Source organism: Bacillus rossius, chromosome 1, assembly GCF_032445375.1.
Source record: "Bacillus rossius redtenbacheri isolate Brsri chromosome 1, Brsri_v3, whole genome shotgun sequence".
Lineage (NCBI taxonomy): Eukaryota > Metazoa > Arthropoda > Insecta > Phasmatodea > Bacillidae > Bacillus > Bacillus rossius.
Genome location: NC_086330.1, coordinates 378,028,196 through 378,045,618, shown reverse-complemented (window position 1 = coordinate 378,045,618; position 17,423 = coordinate 378,028,196). Strand labels below are relative to the sequence as shown.

Genomic DNA, 17,423 nt, shown 5'->3' with positions numbered 1-17,423 from the left:
TAACGCCCCCACTTTTTTTTGCACGCTAATATTTGGGGATAAGGCGCATTGGCTTCTGCCTAATCATACGTTTAAAAACACCCGGAGCGCACACACACACACATCTAGAATTATTCAAGACCCCAACCCAGGACGTCTCTAACCAGAGTCGGCACAAGCACCAGCTGTGCCATGAGATGGGTGGACGCGAACAGGGCAGAAGGATCAACAGCCCCGGGCGACTTTCGAGACATTTTTTTTAAAATGCTCGGCTTAACCCTGGCAGGAGGAAAACCACACATCAGTAAAGACCGGAAAAATTCGCGAATTCATTTCACGATAGGCTAAAGTTACAAATAGTTATATCTCAGTGCTGCCTCTGCTATTGGCTCACAACTCACCTGGATGACTCTGGGCCAGTGAGAAACACCCGACCAAAGCTTTATACGAAACACAGGCTGCAACGTTGGGACGTCTCACAAGACAGCAGCCAATGAGTGGAACACATTTGACCGAGTGTACGTAGAACTATGGAGTTCATCCTACATGCATTGAACCCGCGAATTTTTCCGGTCCCTACACATCAGTTGTTAAAAGAATTCACAGTAAAACTTACAAGCAATGCGATGTGTACACATCACGTTTAGAGTTGTGGCTACAATCACGTTTTCAGTTCTAAATTTTTTTTTTATTGTGGAGTCTGAGAAGTCCTATGATAAATAATAGGGAAGGGGGTCCAACAAATTATATGCCCCCGGGCCAAAGGATGGCTCTGGATGCGAATGAAAATAAAATTGAGATTATGTCCCCCCCTTTTTTTTCAATTCATGTCGCAAGGGGATGCATGGCACAGGCGCGGCTCCCAGGGGGTGTAAGGGGGGGGGGGAGGGTGCGTGTGTCCAAACACGAGGGGGGGGGGGGGGTTGTCGTCGAAGAGAAGAGCCATGGGACCGGGTGTTTCTTCGCGCGCGGTCACGCGGAAGCAATTGGCCCGTGTGTTTGGAGGGGGCAGGGGGGTAGAAGGGGCGCTATGCCCGCGTTTAGCGGTGACACCCCACAGACAACACCCCTTCCTCCTGGTCCCACCCAGTATCGAGTGGCCAGGGTCGGGGGTGAAGACAAACAAGCCCCGGTCATCAATCCACCCCCCCCCTCCTCCAACGACAACCTACAAGTCCCAGGATCACTTCTTCCACCGACAACCCATGATGAGTGTTTCACTCTCAGACCGCAGCACTGTCACCACTCTGACCACTCGGCTTGGTAACATTACAAAACATTTTTTTTGCATTCCATCCTTGATTATAAGTGGAGACTGGAAAAATTCGCGAATTCATCTCGCGATAGGCTAAAATAAAAATAGTTATAACTCAGTGCTGCCTCTCCTATTGGCTCACAACTCACCTGGATGACTCTGGGCCAGTGAGAAACACCCGACCAAAGCTTCATAATAATCACAGGCTGCTGCGTTGGGACGTCTCACAAGACAGCAGCCAATGAGTGGGTGGCATTTGACCGAGTGTAGGTACGTAAAACTGTGGATTTCATCCGCGAATTTTTCCGGTCCCTAATTATAAGAAATTTTAATTTAATTTATTTTGAAGTGAAACTTCTTTGGGTGCGAGAAAGTCGAATTTCAATGCAACGTTCTCGTAAACATTATTTTGAAACGTTTCCGACGCCAAAGAGATGAATAGAGCATTTACGAGTCGAGTTTTTTTTTAAATTTTACAATGTCAATTGACAGGATTATTACAGCTGTGGACATGCTGAAAGAGAAAGAAAAAACTAATAATTCAATAACAGCAGCCAATTATTTCACATAAAAAAAATTGGTTGTCTGTAAAGTCGGTTTACGGATGATAGTTTAACGTGACGTCATAACAAAACATTGATTCATGATTGCATACTTTTATGAATAAAATTAAATAATTTTAATTGAATTATCACTATTTTGTATGGATACAAAGAAGGAGTGAAATGAAATTACAATTTTATTCATAAATTTACTTTTATTTGCACTCATTAATTCAAATATGTTTATTACTTTAACGAACAGATTATTTTAACAATAACTTTTATACATGTTTTCTATTTAACTTCTTCCAATCTGTGTTATTCTGTTAAGGATAGCACGATGATAGGAAAAGTAGGAAACGAATGGGAGTGTTTCAAGTTTAATGTGCCTCGAAAAAGTCAAATAGATGGCTGTTCCAGTCGAGTGGAAGAGAGATAGATGCGGCGCAAGCGTACCATGAGCGTAACGGGGCAATGAGTCCTCCTTTTTCGTGCGTGCAGCCGGCGTTCGTCGATTTATTAGACGTTGTCACGTCAATAAAAATTTTTTTTAACAGTCAGGAACCATTAATTACACAAATTAGAATAAATTACGTGCTCCGCTCGAACAGTGTCAATTTTTTTTGACATTAAATAATTTTAAAACATTTGTCGACAAAATCGGTTGAATCCGAGATGGCGTCTCTCAGTTCCGTCTCCTTAGAAGTAAAAGTTGAATGATACCCGATGATTCTACTGACATGTATAACTCACTAAATGTGTATTTCCTCACTAAGTACACAGCCTCAGATCCTATATGGGGACTCGGGGCGAAGTCTCCTACGAACAGCAGCGAGTATTGTGTTTATACCGAGGGACAGGAAAAATTCGCGCTTTCAATGACTTGTAGGATGAACTCCACAGTTATACGTACACTCGGTCACATGCCACCCACTCATTGGCTGCTGTCTTGTGAGACGTCCCAACGTAGCAGCCTGTGATTCGATAATGCTTTGGTCGGGCGTTTCTCATTGGCCCAGAGTCATCCAGGTGAGTTGTGAGCCAATAGCAGAGGCAGCACTGAGATATGGAACTATTGTTATTTTAGCCTATCGAGAAATGAATTCGCGAATTATTCCGGTCCCTGTTTATACCTTCATGTCTTTCTTCTATAAAAGAAAATATAAATTAAAATGAAAACAAAAGTAACCGAGAGAACAGTCCCGGGAGTAGAGCGTGGATGAATGTTTCAAGTGTCTGGACCCCTCACGCCATAGCTGGGGGTTTTGTTACACGTTCAGAAGGGCCCGCGCTCGACTGGAAACTTTCGGGGCTCCTGATGAAGAAGTTCCTTATAGTTAGAGACCGGAAAAATTCGCGAATTCATTTCTCGATAGGCTAAAATAACAATAGTTCCATATCTCAGTGCTGCCTCTGCTATTGGCTCACAACTCACCTGGATGACTCTGGGACAATGAGAAACGCCCGACCAAAGCTTTATACGAATCACAGGCTGCTACGTTGGGACGTCTCACAAGGCAGTAGCCAATGAGTGGGTGACATTTGACCGAGTGTACGTAGAACTATGGAGTTCATCCTGGTGGTCATTGAACCCGCTAAGTTTTCCTGTCCCTAGTTATAGTTCAGTTCAGTTTTTAAATTCACGCCCGCCGCCAGTGTGTTCGTTACGGACACTGACGCACTACACGGATTGACGCACTGCACAGATTGACGCACTGCACAGATTGACGCATTTCTGCAAAGGTTCACAGTAACCGGTTATCTCCCAGGAACGGGAACTGTGGAACACAGACGTCACCTGGTGAACCACGCGCACTGCATCCAGGGAGCTGGCATGCACTTACACGCACAAACAGATTACAAAGCAGTCGTCTGAACTGTATTTAACATTAAGTGCCATCTATCGGCGGTGAGCGCAACTAACTGAGATCCATTGACAGTGGCAGGTCGCTTACAAAAGTTCTGCATTAACACAAATATATATATAGGTATATTGTTTTTGCTACTTCTGTCACTATTTTGTAATAGTACGCAAGAAAAATGTTTACAAAAAAAATTGCAACTTTACAAATATCAGTACTTTTACAAAAAAAAATGCTTCAGTTCTAATTACAAAATTTATTTTTTTTTTTCTGTGAAAGGAACCATCCCATCATGTTTATGGGGTGATTTTGTAGAAAACACGAAAAATTAAAATAAAATAAACAAAATAAAAACCAAAATTATCCACGATATTTGAATCATCAGCACAGTGCCTTAGACCGCAGGGCTACGTTAAAAAAAAAAAAAAAAGAGAAAGATGGGTGGTAGGTAGGTACACTGGCAAGTTTTCACAGTCATCAGTTTGGCAAACATCTACCCCCTTTGTATTGTACTTTTATGTCACCCCGAGTGATTGGTGAAATGGTAGTTGTCGTTGCTTGTGTACTAAGACAACACTAATTACATCCACGCCTTACCCGGGATTCGAACCCAGAACCTCCGCACCATAGCACGGTGCGTCGCCGACTGAGCTACGAAGTCAAAGTTGGAGGAGGAGGTTTTGCATGTGTATACTACCCGTGATATTCTTTAACAAACGATAACTATTCTTTCGTTATTTTTTTTTTAATATGTAACCAGTCTAGATCACACGGCCAGAGGGAATATCTTACACCCATTAGCATTGCAATTGCCTTCAACAACCTCTGTTGGCAAAAAGGCTCTTAACTTTATTATATTTTATAAATAACTGTTTTGATTAACTTTTTTTTTTCAAGGGGGGCGATAATTGCTTTAGATTTGTAAGTCAAAACGCGAAAGAATATTAAATGAGGAAGGAAGGAAGGAAAGCAAAATATCTCTTGAAGCTTAACAAAAAAAAAAAAAAAAAAAAAAGCATTTCAGACGGAAATAAATTCGTTACGCTTGTGGAATATTTTTTATTTCCCATTCCTTTACCTCGATATCTGGAAATACTTGCTATTGAAGCAAATACAAACGTTGTAAAAAGTTACTACCTGTTAATACATCATGACTACTACGTATGCAAAAATTTTGAGTTTATATAAACTAAAAGAATATATGTACATAAATGATGTACCATGAGTTCCTGTATTCGGGACAGTTTTTAGACACACGGCCATGTTAGCTTGCAGGAAAACAACTATAGTATTCTAGTTTGCTTCAATGCGTGCTAAAAACAAGATATTACAGTTTTTTACACACAATTGTATTAGCTTCACTTGTTATTAACTATATCTTATCAAATCTTGCAATTAGATTTTAACCTATTTCTAATTAATTGCCGTATCAATTAGAAACGTTGCAAGTGTATGTAATTCCGATGACAGTACAATGATTTCATAACTATGATGTATGTCATATCAGTCTGTCATATCAGTCTGATTGTGCCTGATGATGGGAACAGACGTTAGTTCCCGAAACGTCGCAACTGTTGTCGCTATCGTCGTTGTGTTTTCCATAGTACTTGTTTATCTTTGTCGTTGTGTTTGTATGTTTGCTGCATTGTCCAGGTTTGTTGTCTGCCTGCTTTTGATCTGTCTCCTCGTTAGCGCACTGTTTGTCTGATTCAGGGGCGTAGCCAGGGGGGGGGGGGGGGTTAGGGGTTCAAACCTCCCCCCCCCCCCCTTAGCACCAAATCTTAAATTAATTTCTTATTCTTCACTCAAACATTTTTCATATTAAAATTAATAAAAATTTTACCATTACAATATTTTAATTTAAGTACCGAAAACTGCTAAAATAGCACTATTTTACACCTAAAAATCCAAATTTTCCCGGGGGAGGATACCCGGACCCCCCGCTTTAATACGGGGGAGGGGGGGGAAGCCCATGCTTCTTAACACCCCCCATACACAAATCCTGGCTACGCCACTGGTCTGATTTGGTATATTATTTTCCATGACTAAGTTCCTTCAACGGAATACTCATGCTGACTGATTTCTAGAGTTTGAATATTTTTGACGTGACAACGTCTAATAAATCGATGAACGCCGGCTGCACGCACGAAAAAGTGTCCCGTTAGGCACATTTTCCCGTTACGCTGTGTCCCGTTACGCACATTGTTCCGTTAAGCTGTGTCCCGTTACGCTCATTGTACGCTTGCGCCGCATCTATCTCTCTTCCACTCGACTGTTTATAAAGTGAAGTGAAAAGTTAATGTGGTTTTCATTGTTTATTACAAAAACAATTTCGGCAATAAAGTTTAATTATTCTTGCATTTTAAAAATCTGATTACTAGTATAATTTCCAGTATTTATTCTTTTATTATTAAAATATAAATGATTCAATTTTATTCATAAAGTATGCAATCATTTCATCAATGTTTTGTTATGACGTCACGCTAAACTATCGTCCGTAAACCGACTTTATAGACAACCAATTTTTTAAATTAAGTACAACATTATCTTACATACAAATATTTTTGACGTGATGACGTCGTTTAAATCGATGAACGCCGGTTGCACGCACGAAAAAGTGCCACGTACCGCCTGACCCGAGCGTGCTAGAACCGGCCGACCACCGTGCGAGAAAATCTTCTATAATATCAAACAGGCTAAGGCAGGTTTTTTTTTTTTGTACGTGCTGTCGTCTTGTTCTCCATAATACTTGTTTAGTTTCATCGTTGGTTCCGTTTGTCCGACATCAGCTGAGTCAGTCTTGTTTCCTATGTTTATCTTCATATATTTTGATTTTATTTTTGATTTTCGGAATTTTTCCATGACAAACAGTGCAAAACTGCAATGGCGTATGCCAAAAAAAAACTGCATTAAATCAAATTCCCCATTGCATCAATCATTTAAAGAACGTAATTCTACGTTTATTTGTTATTGTGCATTATTTTTTTTTCTGGTCATGTGAATGGGTACCAATACGCAAATTCCTTTTGATTAAAATTCTGACGGGAAGCCTTCATTTCACAGACGAGAGAGCCACACCCGAAGTTCCCCGAAGTTCATGCTCGCGTTTTTTTCTTCGTTCTATCTCATTGTATAAACCGGTGTGGCATTAAATTTTGCGGTCGATTAGGATAGGTCGGCTACATTATAAATACTTTAAAACATTGTGGATGGTTGGTTATATTAGGTAAGTATAGCTACATTAAAAATACTGCAAAATCATTTTATGGTTGCTTAGCAAATAACTTTTTAATATATAGCTATCCAGGGCTAAGAAACCGTTTACATGATTTCAGAGTATCTTTAATGTAGCTATTCTGTCATTATGTTTAGTCTCGGTTCGGTTTACAAAACCTGACCAAGACAAAACACGACGGAAGACTCCGCGACCTTAGGTTCAATGGCACTGTATATTGTCGTGTTCAAATAAATAAAGAGTATCTAGAGTAGAAATATGCCGACTGGGAAAACTACAGAACAAAAGTTGTTAACCTGTTAAGTATTTATATTAAAAGGAAATTAAATAAAAGGTTAGGAAACTGTAACATAAAATACACACTGATTTCACACTGATAACAAAACATTCACACACTGATTCACACACTGATAACAAAACATATTTATTAAAACAAGAAAATAAAAGAGTATTTAGTTGAGTATTCGTACAGTCAACACAAAGGAGGGGCCCCTTACAAAAAATATTATTACTTATAACATTACATTTTCAAAAATTAAAGGAAATACAACAAAAATACAGTAAGTATTAAAAAAAAATATTATTCTTCAATTAAATGTTGAGTTAGATGCCAATGGGGTAGTTCGATAAAATTGCAAGAAGATACGCGTGGCCAAAACAGGTTAACTACCCATGCTGCATGCGTAGGATTAGAGGTCGAAAACTTTCCTGGGATTTTCGTTGGCGGCTCCCATCGCCGTAGAACCACGGGACAAGCCCTGGGGTGCCCAGATGTTATGGGTCAAGCATATGGATCACGCCTCAGGCATGGGGCAGCGAGAGGTCGCCAACACCCGGACCGCTAAACAAGTTTATAACAACAACAAAATAAAACCATCCCATAAATAATTATAAAACCATGATTCACGGGGAAAAGGCAGTAAAACTCACCTAAAGCGGTAATAACACACAACTTTCGACATGGATGTCGATGGATACTTGAAGGGCACAAAAATTTAGAAGTTTACATCATGGCTGACAAAGGTAGAAAGGAAAGTATTACCTTGTCTTTTCCATTAGGAAGATGACCATAGATATGACAATACGTAGAGATGAGAATCTTAACATTAGTTACACTTTCCTGCACTTAAGTTCAATAACTCAATAATTAAATCTTAACCACAATATTTATATAAACAAAAAAGGAAACATTAATTTATGATGTTTAAAGTCTTTTGAAGTCCATATTTTTTTTCTTTTAAATACACAAAGCTTAACAAAGACATAAATATATATTTAAAAATGATTTTTATACAAAAACAATTATTTCTTGCATATTGATACTTCAAGTAATAATAATTTCGCTATACTTTAAATAATCAAAAGGTTAAAAACAATTAGGTATTGCAAAGCAATATAATAAAAAAAATGTAGCCTCCCAGTTTGCATTTAAAATTAAATAAAATATATAAGCAACAAATGACGCATGCCCACACAACCAGTGCACAGAGGCACACTATCCTAACCAAATCAACTGTCCACAACGTTTTAAAGTATTTATAATGTAGATAACTTAACCTATTTGTCCATTAGTTATCATGAGTTGTCCAAAATAAACATTCATGGAATATGGGGCGTCCCGAGAATATTTGTGGAAGACAAATAATTTCTAGATTTTATACGGTATGAAAAATATACAAATCCACGAAGTACGTTTCTTCAAATAGGTATTTTCCTCTAAAAACAATTACAAATAAATACCGTTGCCTTGTTTATGGTCTTTCCTTTTATCAACACCGCCATAATTATTTACAATGAACAAAAAAAAAAGCGAAGATGCACGATCGGGAGTTTGGCTCTCTCGTCTGTGAAAAAAAGGCTTCCCAATTCTGACACTGAATGGCATAGTACTGTGTAAAAGTAACACAACTCATACTAGTTAGACACACGGCCTTCATTTAAGTAAATAACCTGATCTGTAAGAACGTGGTATTCAGGCGGCGTCTGACTCGGGTACAGTGAATGGTAGTTTTCTCGGTACAATGTGTACCGTGCGTATGTGATTGTTTTCGTGTTATTACGAATAAAGCGTTAATGAATAAACATAAAATTAAAAACCGTTATGTTATTATTGATTTATATTTCTTCTTTAGCTACATTTCAACAACAAATGGGGGTGTAGCTCAGTGGTAGAGCGCCCGCTTCGCATGCGGGAAGTCCTGGGTTCAAACCCCAGCTCCTCCAAGGTCAAATTTTTATATTTAAAATTTTCAAATATAGATCGTTATGTGTCAGGGAATCATGTTACTTTATTTTTAAGACTAAAACTTTTCGAATAATAACACGGACATGTACTGTTATTGAGACAGTCTCTCCTCACAATTCACGTTTTATTTCAAAAGGAAAAAAAAATTATAATGAGATCACCTAAGGCCTATGTATGAATGTGTGTATAAAGTATCCCCACCCCCCTCTTTTATAATTTTCTTTTTAACCGATTTTGGTGACATTTATATATGATAGATGTTCTTCAGGTATTTGATTTACACTGAAAACCAGATCAACTGACATAATCTGCAAAATTTATAAAATATTAATTTAAAAAAATACATATTGAAAATGTATTCTTTAGTCTTCTACAGAACCTATGATAATGTTTTTATCAAAATATTTTATATTAACGCTTCTAGTAAACCAAGTATAATGAAATTCTATGTTTAATTATTTGTGAACATGTACAAAATACAATTTAATTCAAATTAACATTGGCTTAAACAATTGGAAATTTTACTTAAGGGCTAAATAATATGAAATGCAATATCTATAAAAATATTAGTCGCACCAAATATTGTATTACAAAAACTATAAGTCCTCGGACGTCTATACAACTAGCCTACGTGATTTATCCAGGAATTGGAATAAATATTCGAATCAAAAATTTAACAAGACGTTCCTTCACGGCTTTAATTATATCGCATTTCAAGAGTCGCTAAGCAATAAAAAGAAATTGAAAGTGATATGATGTAGGCCAACAGTAATATAAGTATTTGATTTCCTTAAAACATATTTTCATCAGGGATGTATATTTTTTGTTAGTTTCAGGTTGAACGAACACTTTTAAATCGTCATGTAGTGATTTTTTTCTGTCAAGAAGTTGGTAGGCGTAACAACTTGTTCTGATACGTTGCGATTTGTAATGGCTATGTTTTAGATAAGTTTTTTTTTCTTTTTGCGGGATAAAGCCAGAGATGATTATTCAAAACTTATATAGAATTACTGTTAAGGGGGTGCCTCCCATTTCAGGTCAAGATTTTATACTATTTGCAGTAATTACAGATAAACTTGTAGAATTTTTCAATTGTTTAATTTTCACGAAAAGAAAAATATATACAACGCATACTTTTTGCATACTTAGCTACCAAAGTTACATTTTTAACATTTTTGGGTTTTACAATTAAGGAGAATTTAATTTATTGCAGAACTGAAACTTATTAGGTTTAGCTGCAATGCCACTGGCTACTTCAAGAAATGGTTTGAATTAATTTCAAAATATGTTAATTAATTTTACCTGGCATTTCAAAATACTCAAATTTGTTATGATTTTGACAGCGAAGTACCATGAAATGAGTTTTTGTGATAGAAATGCAAAGTGTATATCATGACATAGCCAGTGGCATCGCAGTTAAACCAAAAAATTTTCAGTTTTGCAATAAATTAAATACTTCGTTGTACGATCCACAAACGTAAAAATGTAACTTTGGCAGCTTATTATACAAAAAAAATTGTTCTGTATATATTTTTCAATTCGTGAAAATTAAACAATGGAAAAAACCTAAAAGTTGATCAGTGATTAATATAAATATAAAATCATGACCTGAAGTGGGAGGCACCCCCTTAATACTTCGTGCGCGCCACACTATCGCTTTCTTTCTGAAGTGTGAGCTCTTTCCAACCGGCCGAGACGTAAAGAAAGCGTGTAACGAATGATTCCATACAGCTGTGAAGTTTCGCCACGCACTTATATATGTATGTATGCATATTATATATATATATATATATAAACATCTGCTATGACGCAACTTTCCCTCGCTTTCCCTTTATTTCTTCCTGTCTCTCCTCCGCGCGGAGTTTTCTTTTAATTACGACAGCATAAACAGCGGACCGCGCGGCGCAACTCTTTAATTGCGATCTCCCAAGAACACACGCGGGCGAGAAGAGCTGTGAAAACATTTGTCGTCGCCATGGAGACGGCGCGTCATCCTCGACCGTAATTAGTCCTCCGTTTCCCTTACCCCCTCTCTTCCTTCCCCTCCCCTCAACTCCCCCACTCAGGCCAACACCAGCCATTGTTCCTCCGCGCGCGAATTATTACTGCCTCGTTCTGTCGCCGTGGCGTGCTGTGTTGACACGGCGCGACCGGCGCGCCCCTGGCGGAGAGAACTAGCAGCAGAGACACCTCCTTATGTTCGCTCGACAAACAAGCATCTGGGATGTGCGAGCGAACATCACATTCCTTCCTACTTCCTTCGTGTTGAAGCAACACAGTTCAACCTGTTCATTTGGTACTATCGCACGCATCATATATAGAGACCCGTGAATTTCGCGGATTCATTTCGTGTTATGCTAAAATTCAAATAATTATACCTTAGTGCTGCTTCTGTCATTGGTTCTCTGTTAATCTGGAGGACTGAGGGCCAATTAGAGACCCTCACTCATAGAAGTGTCGAATCACAGGCCACCCAGTCGAGACGACTCACAAAACAACAGCCAATGAACAGTTGGCATTTGCCCGAGTGTGTAGAAGATATTGGAGTCTATCCTGGAGGTCATTGAATCCGCGAAATTCACGGGTCTCTAAATTCATATATATCATCTTGTATGTTTTTAACGTGATTTTCAAAAAATTAACATAATATGACAATATTTAATCCTCCATAAAAGTTTTTTTTAATTGTCTTTTAAACAAGTGCTTATTTAATTTATCTTTTTATGAACTCGGAGGTAAATTCTTATGTCAGTTCTTCTATGCACTGAAAGCATGAAATCATGTGAGGTACATTTTTTTAAAAAATTTTTAATATAACATTCATTTAATAAAAAGAAAGATTTTCACAAATCCCTAGAAAATAACTCCAGTGTTGTGGTTTTGGGAAAAACCTTAATTTTAATTGTTTTAATTAATTGGTTACTAAAAATAAATATTTGAAGGCGAAAACATCGTACCTAAGGTTAATTCATAAATGTATATATCATGCTGGGACTGACATAAATATTTACCTTTAAGCTCGAAAAATTAATTAAATAAGGATTTTTGTAGTAGAAAAACTTTTATAAACAATCAAATATGGTTCTATTATGAATTTATTTATTAACAAAAGTGTACAAAAACACGAAATATTAAAAGCGTAATGTTTTAAGTTTCTATCCCCTTAAAAAAACCTTTCTTTCATCTTATTTTTCCAATTAAAATCACCAGAAAATATATCTACAAACACGTATCATTTTAAAAAAAGGGGCGATTGTCTGTAAAGTCCGTTTTACGGACGATAATTTTACGTGATAACGTCATAAGAAAATATTGATGAAAAATTGCATACTTTTTTAATTTTCAAATATTATTTACAGTTTTCGCAAATTTAATTTAAATAATTTGTTTGAATATAATCACGAACAATTAGTTAAAAAGCCCGCCTTAACCTGTTTGATATTATAGAAGATTTTTCTCACACGGTGGTTGGCCGGTTCTTGCACGCTCGGCTCAGGCGGAACGTGACAATGAGTCATGCTTTTTCGTGCGTGCAGCCGGCGTTCATCGATTTATAAGATATCACGTCAAAAAAGGGTGAAGGGGGGGGGGGTGGTACAAACCGGAAAATACCTGAAATGCTCATATTTTGCATCGTAATTCACTACCAGTTGCATGTGATGTTTTTGCTTACAGCACAGACACAGTGAGGTAAATCTCGGATCGGAGCACGCTAGCCTACAAGTACTACATACCTACATTCACTCTACGGACTATATACTGAGCGCATTTACTAAGTGGACGCTAGAGGTCGACCTAGGAGTTGTTTTACCTTTACGTTCAGCTAGACACCAACGGTATCTTCGATTCAATAGTTGGGAACAGGAAAAATTCGCGGGTTTAATGACCTCCAGGATGAACTTCATAGTTCTACGTATACTCGGTCAAATGCCATCCACTCATTGGCTGCTGTCTTGTGAGACTTTCCAGCGTAGCAGCCTGTGATTCGATAAGCTTTGGTCGGGTGTTTCTCATTGGCCCAGAGTCATCCAGGTGAGTTGTGAGCCAATATCAGAGGCAGAACTGAGGTATAACGATTTGTATTTTAGCCTCTCGCGAAATGTTTTCGCGAATTTTTCCGGTCTCTATCAATAGTTTTGTGTTCGCCGAAAATTTGTATCGTTTGCTATTATGAATATCACTTCTTTAAGGCATATCACTTAATTATTATTCGTTTTTGAAACTGAAAGCGATTGGCTACAGAAAATACTTTCCCCTGTGACGTATGGAATTTAACAACGCATTTGTTTTTAATTGCGTTTACTGTGCTTTATATAATGCCAATATTCAAATACAGATAGAAACCAGAAAATTAATTAAAAATATCATAAATAAAAAAGGCGAGAGTAAGGAGATTGCAACTACCCAACCACCCCCCCCCCTCCCCCTACCCCAAAAAAAACGTTTCTGATTATTGTTGAGATTTATGCCATAGTATAAACTCCATGTACATGTAACCTACATTATTTCTTGAAAAAATTAATTTCAAAATCATACGGAAATTAAGGACCTAATAAAGGGTTTTCCAGGTAAACAATTCAAAAATTATTTTGTGTTTTCGTATTAAAAAAGGGTGGTATTTTAAAATCACTTACTCTCAGCTAAAGTGATAACACGATTGTATCTTAAAATTACTAACTTAAGATAATAACGACTTATACCTACTATTCAAAAACATAATTCCTGTTTCGTAAATATAATTTTTTATTTACCGGATCATTTAAAGTTACGTATCTTTAATATAACGTTCTCCTAGACAGAGCTACGCAGTCTGTTGGAAGGCCACTCTTTGAATCAGTGGATTTACAAAGCATGTATGTCCTGGACTGATAGTTACTGTTTTAACAGTTGATGCAACTAATTTTCCAGTGAATTATATTCTGATTTTATCATGTTCATAGTGAATTCCGCTGATTTACTAGAAATCAGATTTATTTCAACTGGTTAAACTGTTTCAACAGATTCAGAATTATTAGAGTTTATTCATAAAATTTAAAAAAAAGTTTATGGAGAAATCTACAATGTTTTGAAACGTATCTTCCTAAAATCTCATAGCAATTTTTTAAAAACATTTTCCACGTTATGTAGTGGTCTTGAAACCACTAGACGTACCAACCAAGTAGAGATGAGTTTCCCACCACATCGAGAGACTAGTTACGTTTAAAATAAACACATCTTGCTTTCAGTTTAAATCTTGGAATGTAGCGCAGAGTATTTAATTAGAAAGAAAAAACTCGGTTTATGTTCCGTTAATTCTGCGCGGGAAATTAATTTAATCCACTCCGCTGTCTCGGTTTAATTTTCGAATGCCTTAACAAAGTAAGATGAGAAAAATGTCATGCTGTAAAGAAAATATTTGTGTTTTATTCTCAGTAGATTTTGTTTATCAAAATGAAAAAAGCTTAGAAATATACAGTTAAAAAGATGTAAATTTACTTATTAGTGTTAATGTATTTTTACATTTTTCGACACGCAAAGTACACAGTTTCCGTATAAATTGACGATTCTTCTGATAATTTTACACGCAAAATGTTCCTGTAAAAATACACCAACATGAAGTAAAATAACACGCTGTGTTGTAGTAATAATACACCGACATGGTTTGTGTAAATTTTACACAAATAGTGTGTATTTAAACACAATGAACATGTGTTAATTCGCTCAATAGTTTTACGGTGTGCCTGACAGGCAACATTCCTTGCGTAATTTTTCACATACATCACGTCATTTTACTCCTGGTAATATTCTTCAAATTAAACATTGACAAAAAGCTGAGTTGCACTGGAAATCAAAGGCTCCTTAGATTGTTTTATTAAAATAAACGCTATGTGTTGTCATAATAACTAGGGACCGGAAAAATTCGCGAATTCATTTCGCGATAGGCTAAAATACAAATAGTTACACCTCAGTGCTGCCTCTGCTATTGGCTCACAACTCACCTGGATGACTCTGGGCCAATGAGAAACACCCGACCAAAGCTTTATCGAATCACAGGCTGCTACGTTGGGACGTCTCACAAGACAGCAGCCAATGAGTGGCATGGCATTTGACCGAGTGTACGTAGAACTATGGAGTTCATCCTGGAGGTCATTGAACCCGCGAATTTTTCCGGTCCCTACTTATAACTGAGGGTATATATTTCTCACGAAAAAGATTTTGAGATTAGCTAAGAGTTAAAACAATATACATCATTGTCTGTGTTTCTTGATTGGCCGAGTTTTTTTTTTCCAGGTGCATGTTAAAAGTTGATACAACAATCACTAGGGACAGGAAAAATTCGCAGGTTCAGTGACCTGTAGGATGAACTCCACAGTTCTACGTACACTCGGTCAAATGTCACCCACTCATTGGCTGCTGTCTTGTCAGACGTCCCAACGTAGCAGCCTGTAATTCGATAAAGCTTTGGTCGGGTGTTTCTCATTGGCACAGAGTCATCCAGGTGAGTTGCGAGCCAATATCAGAGGCAGCACTGAGGTATAACTATTTGTATTTTAGCCTGTCGCAAAATGAATTCGCGAATTTTTCCGGTCTCTAACAATCACAATAATTCAGTGCGGAAGCAAACACGTCCTGAATGGCCCAGGCCAAATAAGGCAATGACTTCTCTTGTAGACGGCCGCCAATCACAAGGCAGAAACCGCTGTCTAATGTCCGTTCAGATTTTTTTCGCGAAAAATACACGGTCCTAATTATATATTTTGCGTGTCTCCATGAAATTTTGTTTATAGACAAAAAAATTGTTTTTCAGTAATTTTTTTTACACTTGAACAATTAATACGCTATTTTCATTTGAAAATATTGTTTCACATTAATTTATTTTATATATGTATATGTGTAACAAATATTTGTCTATGTACTTTTCTGTAACAATTTTGTGACGATATTGGTAAGTGAAATAAAGTTTTTTTTCGATTTCTTCGTTATGAAATATTGACTAATACATTTTTTTTCTTTTTACAGGTATGTAGATTATACCCGAAATAAGCCGTCTTGGTAAGTGCAACTTCTTAATGAATCTACTCGCATTGAATGTTAATTTTTGGTACTTAATTTAGTCTACTGAATATCCCCTATACCCTGTGATGTTGATACTGCCAAATATGTTGTGGTAGCTACACAGGTAATTAGAGTTAATCATTAAAACTTCTGTGACGGAACAATGATTTTGTAATTACAAACAAAACATTTAATGTGTGTAAAAGTTATGTTAACGTCACCACAACAATTCTAAGTAAAATTTTACTTAGGCTCTAATTATTTTAGTTGTCTTCCATTGAATTGTCATTGAAGACCACTCCATATCTAATCTAAAACCCTTGGTAAAAAAAAATTTGATGAAGCGAACTATTACCGTAAAAACAGAGGTTGAAATTTAAAAAAAAATTCTAACTTATTTTGTATAAAATGCGTCAGAATTTATATTAAACCATCTTTATATTACCTTAAACCTTTGTCCAAATTTTTTTATACTACCAAGTATTAGTTCAAGGGATGAAAAATAGTTTTTGAAGGTCAAAAATAATTGCTTAACTACCTTAGTAGGCATAATATGAAATTCTTTAAAACATTCAATGCTGAATGCATTGAGTTTAAAACATTCTAAATATTTTCGCTGCATAGAATGTGAGAAAATATTTAATCGTTCTTTTATGAATATTGGCGAACATAATAGAATGTTACGTACATTAAGTTCTTAAAAAATGTTCCAAGAGTTTATAGAAATTTCCAAATAATTTCCAGAAATCTACCTACGCCTAAAGGCTGTGCCGAAAGGGATATATTTTTTTCCACAGTGCTTGCGTTTCCTTGTCTGTTGCGGTAACTGCGGAACAGATTTTTACCGCCGGGAAGTGCCAACAATAAAAGGTATAGTTAGGGACTGGAAAATGCGCGGGTTCAATGACCTCCAGGATAGACTCCACTCCACTCCACATACTCGGGCAAACGTTGCCTGTTCATTGGCTACTGACTCGTGAGGCGTCTCAACTGGGAGACTCGTGATTCGATACTGCTCTGACTGAGGGTCTATAATTGGTACGGCCATGCATATTTCGCGAAAAGAAACCAAGGCTAGCTGAACGTTAAAACACTGTAGCATTGTCCGTATACCGTGATTGGATGAGTTACATGTCGATTGTTAAAGCACCAATCACAGTAATCCAGTGCGGAAGCAAACGCGTCCCGGAATGGCTCCGTAAAATAAGGCATCGACTTCTCTTGCAGACGGCCGCCAATCACAAGGAAGAAACTGTTGGCGCGGTTATAC

General features: G+C 37.1%; 1 non-coding gene across 1 annotated transcript; it reads left to right on the top strand.

Annotated features, from left to right (window-relative positions):
• The first annotated feature begins 9,024 nt into the window (after nt 1-9,024).
• Nucleotides 9,025-9,096, top strand: Trnaa-cgc (transfer RNA alanine (anticodon CGC)). Its single transcript has one exon. It is a non-coding gene; the product is annotated as a tRNA-Ala (tRNA).
• The last annotated feature ends 8,327 nt before the right edge of the window (nt 9,097-17,423 follow it).